General features: G+C 43.5%; 1 long non-coding RNA gene across 1 annotated transcript in view; it reads left to right on the top strand.

The window, feature by feature from the left end:
• LOC144266291 (uncharacterized) overlaps positions 1 to 2,695 on the top strand; it is a 39,292-nt gene extending 36,597 nt beyond the window's left edge. Inside the window, exons 2-4 of the long non-coding RNA XR_013346475.1 lie at positions 470 to 501; positions 1,511 to 1,544; positions 2,612 to 2,695. This is a non-coding gene — a long non-coding RNA (uncharacterized LOC144266291). The remainder of the gene's footprint in view (positions 1 to 469; positions 502 to 1,510; positions 1,545 to 2,611) is intronic.
• Positions 2,696 to 14,254: the final 11,559 nt, after the last annotated feature.

The raw sequence follows: 14,254 nt of genomic DNA, 5'->3' as shown, positions 1-14,254 counted from the left end.
TGACTTTCCTAATGACCCCAAAATTTTGGAACTAGGAAATTGTAACAAACTGGAAGGTGTAAACAAACCACAAGTTTAAAAGGTAGTTTTAATAGCAAAAAGAATTACCACTTATACAGAAATCAGTTCTAAAGCTAAGCATCTATTGAATGAGGTTTTGGGAAATAAGGTGAATTTAACATTGTGCAGAGGGCCAGCAAAATGCAATATACAACTTAAGTTCCTCAAAATAGGGAGTAAGTGGAATTTAAGTGGTGCAGAGCCTCTGTGCTTGTGCTCTGCACAGGGATGGAGTTCACCTATAGTGGTAAAGAGATATAGCAAATTTGGGGGAAATGATAAAATTAATACCTTTGAGGAGATGCCTATGTCATTTTTTTGTAATATGGCCATCACATTCACATTTTCAGCCTTCTCATCACCTGAACTTTCAAAATGTTCTGCTGACCAGAATCCTTTCTTGCTACAGGGCTTCATCCACCCACAGGGACAGGGAAAGTGGTAAGTCGTACCATTTGTGCCAGGGGAACAACTTTAAACTCTAGCTGAAATCAACACGTCTCCCAGGTGACCTCGCCTTGCCCCCTTCCCAGCTAGCCGTATGAGCATCGTGGGGTTAACCTTAAACTTAATTTTGTTAAGTGAATGCTATGCTTTTGTGCTGCTTCGTCTTATATTAGCGAGAATCTTACTATTTAACTTAATAAATAGATTCTGGTTATTCATTTTACGTACGTTTTTGTACTGTTCATATGCTCCTTCCTCTTCCTGGCAACTTGCCAGATGAATTTAGTTTATTAGGATGCAGAAGAGGGAAATGTTCTATCTTTTCCTTACAACTGGCATTAATATCTCTTAAACACATATTGCATGTTCCTCCAACCACGTATCTTGATAACAGAAGGGGAAAATGATGTTGTCCCTCTAGCCGGAGTGGGTAGCCAATATTCAGGGCCTTGCAGGATTACTTTTGTTAGGAGGAAAAATGGATGATACCAGTCATATATATGCTTTGGTGTAATACTGTTTGTTTACAAAAATGTACACAAAGTTCTGTTTCCCTGAACACAGTAGAAACAAATAGCAGCAGGCCATTTACTTGCTCACAATTTCTACGTCTGCCCCTCCAATCAGTTCTGTACCTAAGAAGTTGTCTGTTTCCCTTGTCGTTCAGGGACTGCACACACACAACTGCAAACAATCAATCCCTTAACCCTTGTATTTGCAACCAGTCCCTGGGAAAACCCTCTTAATCTCCGGAGAATAATTCTTGCTTAGGCTTTGGCATGTGGCCCAGTGCTTTAGGCAGTAGCCTCCTATTGTTTCCAGCTATCATTGCATAAAGGGTTATATTTTCCTTGGTCCGTCCATTGAGCCTGAAGGAAGGGTGATTAACACACCCCTTGGCTTTAACTATGACTGTGATTGTTTATAGATCAAAGATCATTTTGATGGCAGCCATTAACAACTTCTAGCATAACAATAATTTTTTCTCCTTGTTTCTTTTCAGAACTCCACCAGTTCCCATTATATTCACATTTAAGGTAAGTTTGGGAGCATCTTGGTATAAAACAAGCTATAAGACTGTCTCTGCTCATGAGGGATCAAGGAAAATCACACATGGTTGAATTATACCTTATTCATTGACATAAAAATCTAACAGCTGATGTATTTCTAAACACAAACAATTTAAAGATTTTTAGAATAGCACGTGGAAGAAAACAGGCATATAATTTAACTAGGATATTTAAAAAAAATGTACGCTAGCCACTCATGGTCCAAGAGCTGTTCCAAGAGCCAGGGATCACAAGAGCATAGGGACACCCTGTCACATCCCCTTTTCCCTGGACATGGCCCTTGAGCCAAGATCCAAGGGTGGAGTGACGTAGGAACTGCTGTGGTGGCTCTAAACCCCCAGAGATACCCAGTGGAGGTGGGAATCCTTAAAGGACCAGCCAATTAAGTGTCTTCGGAGTTGCTTTGTCAGCTGGAGCAGGGGTGAGGATCTGGCTGAAAACATTTTATCTGTTTCTGAGTTGTACAAACATAGCTTGCCCTCAAGACTTGATTCTTCTGTGCAATGATAAAGTTCAGGTGGTATCATTTTTAATAGCATCTATAATAGGAACTATGCAAAAATCTCCCATTGTATCTTAGTTGCCCTCCTTAAATGCCATATCATGGTTTGTAGGTCTTGAAAATTGGACTTTGACACTTTGGGGTGAGACCATACCCCTGGTCTACATCCAGGTTCTATCTTTTGACACTTAGGTACCATTTGGACATATCCAAAGCCAGCCTGTCTTCTTAAACATTTTGCCCAGAATGTGTTTTTAAATATATGATTGAGTTGTCCGTTTACAAGATACTTATCCAGTCATCCTATTGATTTTGGCCTATTATGGTTTTAGGTGGGGAAATAAAGATCTTTTATAATAAACCATGGAGTAGTTTTAACATTACATTTGAGTGCATAGGGGTAGCATTTGCCCCTACTGGATTTTATACCAAATGACTATTTCATCCATACTGCTCATTGTACTCTTGTTTTGTCTAAAAGCTAAAACACATTAATGAGTGTTTCTTCTCTTTCTTCTATTGTTTGCAACAGCTTTGGAATGTGTATGTTTAAGAGAAAATACTTACGACATGAAATGGAGGTTCCTGCTTTGCTGCTGACTTCCACTGTCTAAAGGGAATTAATAGTACTATATTTCACATTAAAGAAAATACTGAATAAATCTGATAGTGCTGGATATCTGGTATTTGCAGCGCTGTAGAAAGAGTGAGTGTTACACCATGTATCCTAGAGGCTTCAAAACCAGACCTCCTTTTTGTGAGACAAGTGCACAATAATACCACTAATTAGACACACAATAGTCAGGATTCTAGCCCACGCAAATCACTCCATCAGACAGAAGGAATCAATTCCCAATTAATATTAAGCACCGGTCTACACAGAAAACTTGCACTGGTTTAACTTAAATTATTTTTAAAATTGATTTAGTTAAGCATAATATCCTGTGTGGACACACATATCAGTTTACAACTGACATTGATTTGGCTTAATTCATAACTAAATTGATATAAGGCTGTTATAAACTGGTTTAATTATGACCACACAAGCACCAGTATAACTAAATTGCACCAGTATAACTAAATTGATTATTTTAAGACCAATTTTAATTAAACTGGTGCAAGTTCTGTGTGTAGACAAGGGCTAACAATAGGAATAAGGAGGGGTGGGTAGGATATATAGAGAAAAAGAGGACAAGGAGGTGCCAACTCCTCCATTCCCTCACAAAATGGATAAGCATGATTAATTAATGAGACCTGAATCATTTCCTAAATATTTAAAGACAGGTTTCAGAGTAACAGCCGTGTTAGTCTGTATTCGCAAAAAGAAAAGGAGTACTTGTGGCACCTTAGAGACTAACCAATTTATTTGAGCATGAGCTTTCGTGAGCTACAGCTCACTTCATCGGATGCATACCGTGGAAACTGCAGCAGACATTATATACACACAGAGATCATGAAACAATACCTCCTCCCACCCCACTGTCCTGCTGGTAATAGCTTATCTAAAGTGACCATCAAGTGATGATCTATGATGAGCTATTGCCAGCAGGAGAGTGAGTTTGTGTGTGTGTGTGTGTGTCCCCGGGAAAAATGGGGGGGGGTGAGAAAGCCTGGATTTGTGCTGGAAATGGCTCACCTTGATTACCATGCACATTGTAGGGAGAGTGGTCACTTTGGATAAGCTATTACCAGCAGGAGAGTGAGTTTGTGTGTGTGGTTTTTGGAGGGGGGTGAGGGGGTGAGAGAACCTGGATTTGTGCAGGAAATGGCCCCCACCTTGATTATCATACACATTGTGAAGAGAGTTGTCACTTTGGATGGGCTATTACCAGCAGTAGAGTGAGTTTGTGTGGGGGGGGGCAGAGGGTGAGAAAACCTGGATTTGTGCTGGAAATGGCCCAACTTGATGATCACTTTAGATAAGCTATTACCAGCAGGACAGTGGGGTGGGAGGAGGTATTGTTTCATGATCTCTGTGTGTATATAATGTCTGCTGCAGTTTCCACGGTATGCATCCGATGAAGTGAGCTGTAGCTCACGAAAGCTCATGCTCAAATAAATTGGTTAGTCTCTAAGGTGCCACAAGTACTCCTTTTCTTTTTGTAAATATTTAAAGTGATAGATTCAGTAAATAAAGGCAACTAGGGAGGCAGGCTGGTGGAGCATCTCTGGATTAGAGTTCCATAACCAATGACCTTCAAACAAATCTTGATTGAACTTGGGAACTGAGGCCAGGTCTACACTACAGACCTATATCAGTATAACTACATTGCTCAGCGGTGTGAAAAAGCCACACTCATGAGCAACATAGTTATATCGACCTAACCCCCGGTGTAGACAGCACTATGTCAGTGGGAGAGCTTCGACACAGCTACCGCCTCTCAGGCAGGTGGATTAATTATACCGATGGGAGAATCTCTCCCATTGGTGTAGCAGCGTCTTCACTAGAGCTGCACCGCAGTAGTGCTGAACATGAAGACAAGCCCTAAGGCTGAGATCCACAAAGGGACTTAATCCACAAAAACCCATGCTCAGCTGCTCAATTTAGCTTCACAGGGTCTTGCTTGCTACCCCATAATGCTGGCCCTGGGTTTTATATGCAGAAAACCCAGTTGTTGTGGCACTGGTGGGCCATGGAGATTTTTTAACATGTTGGGGGAGGGAAAAGAAAAGGTTGAGAACCCCTAGTTTATTCTACATATGAGCAGCGCTGACCGGAGCTGCCAGTATCCCTTTTCGACCGGGCATTCCGGTCGAAAACTGGATGCCTGGGAACCCTATTTAGGAAGGCAGCAAACCGGTCAAAGAGGTTGAGAAACACTGATCTAGTCCAACAGGTATTTCCTGTATTTATTTGTGCTACCACTAGAGGGCATTCAAAACATTAAGGCCTAAATTTTCAAAAGAGGGCTTTAGTTTTTGGGTGTCCATCTTAAGTGATAGAGGAGGGCGTGATTTTAAGGGGCACTGAACAGGAACAACTCCAGCTGACATAAATGGGAGCTGCATGTGTTTGGCACCTCTAAAAATCAGGCTGAAGGCGAGCATTTTCAAAGGAGATGATTTGGAGGAACCTCAGTTTTTGGATGCCTAATCTGAGACTTCTAAAGGGGCCTGATTTTCAGAGGATAATGCTCTGCACCTTCTGAAAATCAGTCCCCTTTAAGGTATCTCCACTTGAATACCCAAAAATGGAGGCACCCACAATCCTTAGTCACTTCTAAAAATGTTGGCCCAAGTTTTAAAGTTGGACATGCAAAAAATAGTGGTCACTCTTCAAAATGTAAAAACAACTAGGAGTCTTTGTGGCACCTTAGAGACTAACAAATTTCTTTGGGCATAAGCTTTCGTGGGCTAAAACCCACTTCATCAGATGCATGGAGTGAAAAATACAGTAAGCAGTATAAATATTACAGCACATGAAAAGATGGGAGTTGCCTTACCAAGTGGGGGGGCAGTGCTAATGAGGCCAATTCAATGAAGGTGGAAGTGGCCTATTCTCAACAGTTGACAAGAAGGGGTGAATATCAAGAGAGGGAAAATTACTTTTGTAGTGCTAACGAGGCCAATGCAATCAAGGTGGACGTTGCCCATTTCCAACAGTTGAAAAGAAGGTGTGAGTATCTGCAGAAGGAAAATTACTTTTTGTAGTGACCCATCCACTCCCAGTCTTTATTCAGGCCTAATTTGATCCAGTTTGCAAATTAATTCCAGTTCTGCAGTTTCTCGTTAAAATCTGTTTTTGAAGTTTTTTTGTTGAAGAATTGCCACTTTGAAGTCTGTTATAGAGTGTCCAGGGAGACTGAAGTGCTCTTGTACTAGTTTTTGAATGTTACAATTCATGATGTCTAATTTGTGTCCGTTTAATCTTTTGCATAGAGACTGTCCGGTTTGGCCAATGTACTTGAAAATGTGGCCTTGCCTGCCCATATTACTAAATGACACATTATTAACAAACTCAATAGGAAACATACTGTTAAAATTTGGACTATTAAAAGTACTGGTAGCATATTTCAAGTAATCAAAGCACTTTACAAAGGAATGGTTTTAGCCCCATTTTAGAGGTAAGGAAACTGGGACACAGAGAGCTTAAGGGCTTGATTTTTCAGAGTTGTCGAGCACCTGTATCTCCTGTTGACTTCAACAGGGCAGAAGATTCTGTAACCATTATCTCTTTTGTGATTTACCCAGAGCTGCACAGTGAGCCAGTGGCAAAACTCAGGTCTCCTGATTCCCAGTACTTAGCCACCCTGTGCCCCACACACATTGTTCTGTCTGGGAGGAATTGCACCCTATAGAAAAAGGCTGTAGTGCTTGCTTTCAGAACTAAGAAAATACACAGAAATTCCAGGGATACACACCAGTCCAGCACCATTTGTGTAGAGGTCCTGTACCTCCATACAGCTCCTAGCAACTCCCCTTAATTCCTTAGCAGTGCCATTCCCTTGGAGCCATCCTATTAGGAACTCCAGCTGATCCTGGCTTGCCTAGAAAAGATATCAGAATCTCAAGCTGTAATATCTTCCCTGGGGGATCTGGATGAGAGCCCCACTCAGTTTCTACTTGTTTCCCTCACACAGACTCCAAACCACATGGAGATAGCTTTGTGGAGTCCAAAGAGGGAGTGGGTGGAGATATAGTGTCATGGAGGTGTCTAGCATCCTTTCTGTGCAGAAATGGGGAGATCTGTGCATGGAAGATCCCATCAGTACACAGATCAGGCTCCACAACAGCACCTCACCTGTAAAGCCATCTGGTCTTGCTAGTGGGAGTGAAATCAAACTGTGTTATCACCGTATTAAAGAACCATGCTGTACGCCTGCTCTTTCATGAGTGATTCCAAACTTTTTAATAATTATCATGATCCATGAGACAAAACATATAATTCTTCAAGGTATTTTCTTTCCTATTCCCAAAGTCTCTCCTGTAGCACTATCAAGGTGGCCAGAAGGTCAGACTTTTATTTAATAGATGCCTGAAATAGTTACATATGCCTAAAGCGAAAATATAAATTAACTGCATGGAAGTAAAAATTCTCTGCCATTATTTATTTGCAAATACCTGGAAGAACTTACCATTTTTGTCTGTCTTTGTAAAATTTAAAATCTAAGAAAAAGAAGGCTGTAAAGACTTTTAAAAAAAGCTTCCCAAGTCTTGGTTTCAAAAATCAATTAAAAGCTTAGCCTGTTTCTGGAACTCACTGAGAATTTGACCATTGTTCAAGACCAAGCTTCTCTAAACCCCACCCAGTTTTTAGTACAGGCGCACTGTCCTTCTGCCAGAAGATCCTACAGTACATGAATAAAAACTTTTTGTGCAAATTTATTTTATTTCAATTGATGTTTGGGAGTTGTTAAACATTTTTATTAGTTCAGGCGTATGTATAATAAACATACAATATATGAACAAGTAAAACAGTAAAATTAAGGTTTGTAACATCCCTGTTGCTGCTGAATTTTCAGTTACACAAATGGAAAGGCAAGAAATTAAAAATCAAGGCTGTACACATCCCCTATCTGGTAAAAAAAACAAAAACCCACAGACCAAGCAGTTCTGTGATTTATATTTACCTTAATTTCTTCACAGATGTACAACCCGCTCAACCATTTACCAACATACAAAAAACCAAGTCAATTAATCAGGGTAGTTCTTCTGCATGACGGGAAGCTTTATTCATTTCAGAACTGAATTGGCTACTCTTACAAAAGTATGAGTTTCCCAAACACTGTCAGTCCCAATGTTGATCAAATCTGGCAGCCCCTACTCGGGCAAAATTCCCCTTGGGCCAAATACTTGAGTTCCTACTCAGTTTTTACTCAGGCAAACTCCCATTAACTTCAGTGGGAGTTTGCCTGAGTAAAAAATGAAGGGGCAATTCTGCAACCCGAAGTCCTACTGAATAGTATTTTTTCACACTAGTAGTTGATAGAGTTGTTTTTTAGACTGTGAGTCCATTGATCTGCATTTGTTCGCCACGTGGACGGCATTGGTCATGCCAAGGAACTTAATAATGAAGATTGTGTGAAGGTTGCCTTTTTTTCTCCGCAGAATTTCTGAAAAACCTAGGTCAGCATGGCTGCAACTGGCTGATGCACTTCTTCACCAACGAGCATGCCCTTGGCCAAATGCCCAAAGTATGACAGCAGGTAAAGGTCACTGCTGTCCTGAAACAGGGGAACATAGCCAACGATCCAAAAAACTACTGGCTAATATCACTACTATATGTAATGTACAAGCTCTTGGAAAGGATGCTACTTCAGAGACTTATACCCATCTTCGAGGACTATATCCCTAAAAAATAATCTGAGTTTAAACCTGGATGAAGCACCTGTGGTCAGCTAACTGCACCGACAACATACATTGAAGCCATCTATCAATGTCGACTTAAAACAGCAGCAGTCTTTGTGGACCTGTCCTTGGCATATGACATGGTTTTGCAGGACAGTTGCTTCTGAAAGTGTCAAAAATAGCACGTTGCAGAATAACATCACACCCACTGACACTTATGCTGACCAACCATACGTTTTGTGCACATGTATTGGAACAGACCAGCAGACCTCATCTACTGAACAACAGGTTCCAACAGGGATCTGTCTTGACACCATCACTCTCCAATATTTGTATCAGTGATATTCCATCAACCCAGTTATGGAGATTTGAATATGTGGATGATCTCACCCTTGCCATCTTAGTGAGCACATTAATTTCAGTGGAAAGTGTCCCCACAAAAGATCTGAAAAAAAAGCAGGCATACTGTTGGCTATGATGACTTCAACTGAATTATCAAAAGACAGCTATTTCCGCGTTTCACCTTAACAACCAACATGCAAAGAAGCACCTGAATGTTACCTTTTGTGATACCAAACTCACGCACAAGGATTTCCCAAAATATCTTAGAGTGGTTCTGGATCATAATATCACATACTGCCAACATCTGACAAAGACCACTGCCAAGATAAAAGCTAGGAACAATATAAGCCACAAACTAGCCTTGGGCAGCAGATGCTCATGCCTTGCGGATAGCCACCTTGGCCATTCTCTTCTGAGCAGCTGAATATTGCACATTAGAATGGGCAGGTAGCGTATATATGAAATGTGTCAATGTTCAACATTGTAACAACCTTTATGTACTTGAAAACTGTTATCATATCCCCACTCAGTCTTCTCTTCTCCAGATTAAACAAACCCAATTTTTTAATCTTCCCTTATAGGTCATGTTTTCTAAACCTTTAATAATTTTTGTTTATCCACATCTTTCCTGTAATGTGGCATCCAGAACTGGACACAATACTCCAGTTGAGGCCTAATCAGCGTGGAGTAGAGCAGAAGAATTACTTTTTTTGTCTTGCTTACAACACTCCTGCTAATACATCCCAGAATGATGTTTGCTTTTTTTCCAACAGTGTTACACTGTTGATTCATATTTAGCTTGTGATCCACTATGACCCCCAGATCCCTTTCAGCGGTACTCCTTCCTAGGCAGTCATTTCCCACTTTGCATGTGTGCAGTTGATTATTCCTTCATAAGTGGAGTACTTTATATTTGTCCTTGTTGAATTTCATTCTGTTTCCTTCAGACCATGTCTCCAGTTTGTCCAGATCATTTTGAATTTTAATCCTATCCTCCAAAGCACTTGCAACCCCTCCCAGCTTGGTACTGTCCACAAGCTTTATAAGTGTACTCTCTATGCCAGGGGTGGGCAAAGTTTTTGGCCTCAGGGCCACATGTGGGAATAGAAATTGTATGGCGGGCCATGAATGCTCACAAAATTGGGGTTAGGGTGTGGGATGTGGTGAGGGCTCTGGTTGGGGGTGCGGGATCTGGGGTGGGGTTGGGGATGAGGAATTTGGGGTTTAGGAGAGTGCTCTGGGCTGGGACCGAGGGATTCGGAGGGTGGAAGGGGGATCAGGGCTGGGGCAGGGGCACGGGAAGGGATGCAGGCTCCGGTTGGGGGTATGAGCTCTGTGGTGGGGCTGGGGGATGAGAGGTTTGGGGTGCGGGAGGGTGCTCCAGGCTGGGATCGAGGGGTTTGGAGAGCAGGAGGGGGATCAGGACTGGGGTGTGGGGAGAGGCTCAGGGGTGCAGACTCCGAGTGGCACTTACCTCAAGCAGCTCCCGGAAGCAGTGGCATGTCACTTCTCCGGTTCCTACGCGGAGGCACAGCTAGGCAGCTCTGCACGCTGCCCCATCTGGGAATAAGTAGTACTATTGAAAAAGGTCTGCAGGTTACAGTAGATCACAAATTGAGTATGAGCCAACTTAATGCAGTTGTGAAAACGGATAAGATCATTCTGGGGTGTATTAACAAGAATGTGCCACCTAAGACACGGGAGGTAATTGACTTGCTCTATTTGGCACTGGTGAGACCTCAGCTGGAGTACTGTGTCCAATTCTGGGCTCCATACATCAGGAAAGATGTGAATAAATTGGAGAGAGTCCTGAGGAGAGTTACAAAAATGATAAAAGGTTTAGAAAACCTGATCTATGTGAAAGGTTAAAAAATGTGGCTTATTTAGATTTCAGAACAGAAGACTGAGAAAGGATCTGATAGCTTTCAGGTATGATGATAAGGGATGTAATAAAGAGGATGGTGATGGATTGTTCTCCATGTCCACTAGAGGTAGGACAAGAAGTAATCAGCTCAATCTGCAGCAAGGGAGATTTAGGTTGGATATTTGGAAATACTTTCAAACTAGGTGGCTATTTAAGTACTGGAATAGGCTTCCAGAGGAGGCTGTGGAATCCCCATCATTGGAGGATTTAAGAACAGGTTAGACAAACACCTGTCAGGGATGGTTTGGTCTTAAGTATATTTGGTCTTGCCTCAGCACAAGGAGATGAACTAGATAACCTCCTGAGGTCCCTTTCAAACCTACATTTCTATGATTCTACATTTGTTGGTAAGCATTCTGTGTATCCAAATGCTGGTGGGCTGCAGGAAAAATCAATTGCTGGCATTCCACAAAGGTTCACTCCACATGGAAAGTGTGACCATTTTTTGCCTCAAAGGCCTGAAGGATGCTTGTTTTTAAAGCAATTTTCTCTTCCCCCTTCCCTTTAGGTCTGGCCTGCACACATCTTTTGTACATGAACAACTTTTTTAGTTAGGAGTGTAATTTTTTTCAACCAAAATAGTTATCCCAGTACCACTCTTAGTGTGGATGCAGTTATATGGCATAAAGGTGACATACAAGTATAGCTTATTCCCCTTTCCATGGGGAAATAAGCTATACCAGCATAAGAGTGTGTCTACACTACGAAATTAAGTCGAATTTATAGAAGTCAGTTTTGTAGAAAGCGTTTTTATACAGTCGATTGTGTGTGTCCCCACACAAATGCTCTAAGTGCATTTAGTTGGCAGAGTGCGCCCACAGTATCAAGGCAACCGTAGCTATCCCACAGTTCCCACAGTCTCCGCCGCCCATTTGAATTCTGGGTAGAAATCCCAATGCCTGATGGGGCAAAAACATTTTTGCGGGTGGTTCTGGGTACATATCGTCAGGCTCCCCCTTCCCTCCCTCCCTCCATGAAAGCAACGGCAGACAATCATTTCGCGCCTTTTTTCCTGGATTACCCATGCAGATGCCATACCACAGCAAGCATGGAGCCCGCTCAGCTCACCATCACTGTACGTCTCCTGGATGCTGGCAGATGCAGTACTGCATTGCTACACAGCAGCAGCTCATTGCCTTTTGGCAGCAGACGGTGCAGTATGACTGGTAGCCATCGTCGCCCATACTCCTGGGTCCTCTTTTAGCCGACCTTGGTGAGGTCGGTCAGGGGCTCCTGGGCAGACATGGGAGTGACTCAGCCAGGTCATTTCCCTTTTAAGTTTCATCTCATGGCGATTCAGTCCTGCCGGCATTCGTACTGCACCGTCTTCTGCCGAGCACCCAGGAGATAACGATGGCTAGTCATACTGCACTGTCTGCTGCCAGCAAGATGTATAAAATTAGATGAAGTGGCTCAAAACAAGAATTAGACCAGATTTGTTTTGTATTCATTTTCTCCACCCTCCCTCCGTGAAATCAACAGCCTGCTAAACCCAGGGTTTTGAGTTCTATCCTTGAGGGGGCCATTCTGTTTCTCCTTGATGCAAAGCCACCCCCTGTATTGATTTTAATTCCCTGTAAGCCAACCCTGTAAGCCATGTTGTCAGTCGCCCCTCCCTCCTTCAGAGCAACGGCAGACAATTGTTTAGCGCCTTTTTTCAGTGCAGACGCCACAGCACTGGAAACATGGAACCCGCTCAGATCACTGAAGAAATTATGAGCACTATAAACACCACGTGCATTATCCAGCAGGATATGCAGAACCATAACCTGCAAGAAAAGCGAAACCAGGCGAGGAGAAGGCGACTGCAGTGCGGTGATGAGAGTGATGAGGACATGGACATAGACTTCTCACAAAGTACGGGCCCCTGCAGTGTGCACATTATGGTGTCAGTTGGGCAGGTTCATGGTGTGGAACACTGATTCTGGGCCCGGGAAACAACCACAGACTGGTGGGACCGCATAGTGTTGCAGATCTGGGACGATTCCCAGTGGTTGCGAAACTTTCGCATGCGTAAGGGCACTTTCATGGAACTTTGTGACTTGCTTTCCCCTGCCCCGAAGTGCAAGAAATACCAAGATGAGAGCAGCCCTCACAGTTGAGATGCGAGTCGCGATAGCCCTGTGGAAGCTTGCAATGCCAGACAGCTACCAGTCAGTTGGGAATCAATTTGGAGTGGGCAAATCTACTGTGGGGGCTGCTGTGATGCAAGTAGCCAACGCAATCAAAGATCTGCTGCTATCAAGGGTAGTGACCCTGGGAAATGTGCAAGTCATAGTGGATGGCTTTGCTGCAATGGGATTCCCTAACTGTGGTGGGGCCATAGACGGAACCCATATCCCTATCTTGGCACCGGAGCACCAAGGTAGCGAGTACATAAACCGAAAGGGGTACTTTTCAGTGGTGCTGCAAGCACTGGTGGATCACAAGGGATGTTTCACCAACATCAATGTGGGATGGCTGGGAAAGGTTCATGACGCTCGCATCTTCAGGAACTCTGGTCTGTTTCAACAGCTGCAGCAAGGGACTTACTTTCCAGACCAGAAAATAACAGTTGGGGATGTTGAAATGCCAATAGTTATCCTTGGGGACTCAGCCTATCCCTTAATGCCCTGGATCCTGAAGCCATACACAGGCAGCCTGGACAGTAGTCAGGAGTTGTTCAACTATAGGCTGAGCAAGTGCAGAATGGTGGTAGAATGTGCATTTGGGCATTTAAAAGCGCACTGGCACAGTTTACTGAGTCGTTTAGACCTCAGCGAAACCAATATTCCCATTGTTATTACTGCTTGCTGTGCGCTCCACAATACCTGTGAGAGTAAGGGGGAGACGTTTATGGTGGGGTGGGAGGTTGAGGCAAATCACCTGGCCACTGATTACGCGCAGCCAGACACCAGGGCGGTTAGAAGAGCACAGGAGGGCACAGTGCGCATCAGAGAAGCTTTGAAAACCAGTTTCAGGAATGGCCAGGCTATGGTGTGAAAGTTCTGTTTGTTCCTCCTTGATGGAAACCCCCCCCCTCCCCCCGGGTTCCATCTACTTTCCTGTAAGCTAGGCACCCTCCCCTCCCCACTTCGATCACCGCTTGAAGAGGCAATAAAGTCATTGTTGCTTCACATTCATGCATTCTTTATTTATTCATCACACAAATAGGGGGATAACTGCCAAGGTAGCCCGGGAGGGGTGGTGGAGGAAGGAAGCACCGGGTGAGGGATGGAGGAGGGAAGGACAAGGCCACACAGCACTTTAAAACTTATTGAATGCCAGCCTTCTGTTGCTTGGGCAATCCTCTGGGGTGGAGTGGCTAGGTGGCCAGTGCCCCCGCCCCCACATTCTTGGGTGTCTGGGTGAGGAGGCTATGGGAACTTGGGGAGGAGGATGGTTGGTTACACAGGGACTGTAGTGGCGGTCTGTGGTCCTGCTGCCTTTCCTGCAGCTCAACCATATGCTGGAGCATATGAGTTTGATCCTCCAGCAGCCTGAGCATTGACTCCTGCCTTCTTTCAGCAAGCTGATGCCACCTACCATCTTCAGCCCGCCACCTCTCCTCATGGTCATATTGTGTTTTCCTGCACTCTGAGATTGTCTGCCTCCACGTATTTTGCTGTGCTCTGTCAGTGT

This window comes from Eretmochelys imbricata, chromosome 6 (genome assembly GCF_965152235.1).
Source record: "Eretmochelys imbricata isolate rEreImb1 chromosome 6, rEreImb1.hap1, whole genome shotgun sequence".
NCBI lineage: Eukaryota > Metazoa > Chordata > Testudines > Cheloniidae > Eretmochelys > Eretmochelys imbricata.
This window is presented reverse-complemented; position numbering and strand designations above follow the sequence as displayed.